This window comes from Theobroma umbraticum, unplaced genomic scaffold (genome assembly GCF_002168275.2).
Source record: "Theobroma umbraticum cultivar Fairchild unplaced genomic scaffold, ASM216827v3 scaffold_67.0, whole genome shotgun sequence".
NCBI classification, from domain to species: domain Eukaryota; kingdom Viridiplantae; phylum Streptophyta; class Magnoliopsida; order Malvales; family Malvaceae; genus Theobroma; species Theobroma umbraticum.
Genome location: NW_018397262.1, coordinates 4,747,347 through 4,750,757, shown reverse-complemented (window position 1 = coordinate 4,750,757; position 3,411 = coordinate 4,747,347).

Here is a 3,411-nt window from a genome sequence, read left to right as displayed (position 1 = left end):
TGTGCTTGTTTTATGTTTCATTGGTATGAAATGGTTTTAGGGTCTTTAGCTTTCTTGGGGAAGAAGACAATACAAAAGTGGGAATGTATCTTTTCATTTTTAGACAATACTAAAAACATATTCTGTAAACGTGTCATCTTGAACGCGATTTGCGTTAAAAGTTTACTATTAAAACACGCTTTAGACTAAAAAAGTTCTTAGTGACTAGACAAAATCTTTAGTAAATCTTTTAATGATTATATTATTGAAGAGAATCCTATGAACGCACGGCATTCTAAATATAATTTTTTAAAATAAAACAAAAACAAGAACATTTCTTATCGATCAAGTCATATCTTTCTTATCTGTTTATCATGATCAGAGAATCTGAAAACGATAATAATAAAAAGATAATATAAATTTTTTAATAGCAATAATTTAAAAGAACTATTATTTAGTTTAAATTTTCAAGTCCGACCCCTCACAAATGATATTATTGTAATTAAGTCGAAATTCAAAGATTCTCATTTCTTATCTAGCCACATACTTTGTCTTACTAAAATCTTAGGAAAATAAGTATCTCTGAAAATTTTAAGAGTATTTGAAGAAGTTTATTAGGCAAGAATTATGGTAATCCTACTAGTCTATTTATGCACATTTTCTTGCTTCCCAGCAGATAATTAACCTGTTTAAAGTTCACAGATATAGCTGTATGCATATCAAACTACCCTAATGATTTGTACAAACACTGCTAAGATTATTTCCTCTTTCTCCTGTAGGCTACAGTTAGAAAGGATATGATTACCACTTCCCATTAGCCTATGACTCTATCTACACATACTGTCATTTGCTAGCAAGCTAAAATGCTGGCAAGTTTAAGCAACATGCGAATGACAGGATGCATACAAGAAAGATGCAAACAAATAAGAGAAAGTTGAGATAAGGAAATTGATTGGGAATCGAATGAACTCCTCAAGAATCACCAATATTCAACAAAAAGTATGAACTAATTGCCAAGAAGTTGACTGCACTGATCTCTTAGTTACAGGCTTATAGTGTTTAATGAGAAAGAAACGATAGAGGTTGATTTGTTCAAGTTCTGCCTAACTATGGAGCAGCATCTGTGGGGGAAATGAAAATGAAAATGATAATTTATGCAGTCATTTTGATGCTGGAAGATTAAAAGCATCAAATTGGCACCCTTAATCTCTTATTTCTTAGTCCTTTCGTACCGTTGCTTTTGATCCTTGACTTAGTGCTATGGCAGCATTTTTTCCAAGTAACTCACCACAATGGAACATTTAAGAGATCAATATAAATTCTTGAGCCATTTCTTATCAGTTTTATCAGTGAGGAAAACTGTTGGTTCCTCCAATTTTAAGTAAATAATGGAATAGGCTTCCTATATCTCGAAAGGATGTCACTTTTTGTGTAAAATTATGTAATCGGGTCTTATTTATTACGAATATGAATGGTACTTCACAGCATTCAGTTTAATAGTATATATATATATCTTCTAATCAGATATAAATCTCTTTTCCCCGCTCATAAAAAGCTTACTCTCATTACAAAGAAAAGGCAAACAATTTAGCTTGGTATGAGTACGATGACTTTATGCCATTTAAATTGTTCAATACGTATTTTGCTTCCTTGATCCATTGAATTTATGGAACCGAGCAAGAAAACAGTATTTAATTGATCATTTTGATCCATTATTTCAACTTTATCATGTATACTTCCTCCCGTACAAATCAAGAAAAGAAAGTGTTTTAGTACATTTAATTACCCCAAAAATTGTTTAATCCCTTCCCACTCCTCATCTGCATTAATTCAGGATTAATGTTAAGTACTTTTATAAAGAAACACAGGTGTTAGTATAAGAGAAGTCCATGTAAATTAATGGATGCTGATTTGTCACATTAAGAAAGTAGATTTCACAATTATATAAAAGCAAACATTGTGCTCCTCTAATAGTTCAGTGCCTATATTATTCTTTCATTTTTTTCAGGAAGGCAATCTATTCTTAAACCCTTTATCCTCTACTTTACTGCAGAAACTCTGATTAAACTGATTTGAAGATCCTTCACAAAACCTGCCATAAGACTAGGACAAAGGTGGGTTGGGGGTAAAAAAGGGAGGTGAGTGAATTGCTTTTATTGAATTTTCTGCTTAGGAGTGTGGATGCTCGCATTCTGCAGGTTTGTTCATAAGTTTTTAATAAGCAACCAGTGTGAAACAATGAAGTTAACTTGATGTATAGGACATTCAGAATTTAATAATTGTTACTGCCTTTTGCTTGATTGATTCATTGCAAAGTGTGGAATCAGAGAGAAGGAAAGTTAGCATGATGATTTGCAGCATGGAGTTTATACCACGATTGCTTGAGAAAGAGCAGGATCTTTTATGTATAACAAGGGTTGAGCTTTTAGAATCTTCTTTATGCAGCACTAAGAGGTGGGGAAGTTGCTAGCCTGCCAATTGTTGAGAATTGATGATGGACCACTTGCATGCATCAGGATGTGTGACACTATCACGCTTAACTTAGTAGATGCTTCTTGCTGAGGTTCTGCATACATTGAATTGGCTTATGTGCATATCCTAAGCTCTGTTTGCAATATAGGAGCCAAAACCTTGAACTCACTGGGATTGGCAACTAACTTATATGACAATAACAGTAGTAGTAGGTAAGCAACTCGTCACAGCAAGGTTATGAGATTAAAAGCTTCTTGACCATGTATATATTCCTTCAAATCCTTACCTGAACTGCCATTCCTTAATACAAGGGGCAATCTATTCCTGATGTTAGGAGAGTGGCAAGCCAAGATGCCCTACAATTCCCATACAGTGATAGGAGGAATGTGTAAGGTTGATTTGGGGGGCCCTGGAAGGTTATAGGAACAAGGAATACTTCAACCTGTACAAGAACTGCCTGGATGTTAATTGTTCTGAAATGGAAAAATAAAACTCCTTGCTTTTATTGTGATACAATTTGTGTGTAATTTAAGAGTCCAGTTTCTCATACTTATCTGGAGCCTCACTTCGATATCCCAGGAATTAAAGTTTCCGAAAACCTTAAAATGTTAGCAGATTCTCTACATTTTCCTTTTTATTGATTGATGTCTTTCGACATAATAATTGCTCAACTTGAACACTAATATCTGACTTTTGGCTGGCATGGTATCAGTGTGGGCGTGAAGCAAAAAGACATACTCATATTTCCAAAGCGATCCTGGCTTTGCAATCCTGAAATGATCTCCACTTTTGACATGACCCTTGCTTTATTGAACCGTATAGGCAAATCTTTAATGTCAGTAACCCATCCCCGGACCAGAAGAGGCCATTCACACTTTTTCCTTCTGTCCGTTATGCAACTAAGACTGGAGCTTGTAGGGATCTATATCCGCAATCTCAATATATGTTTTGAGATGTGAT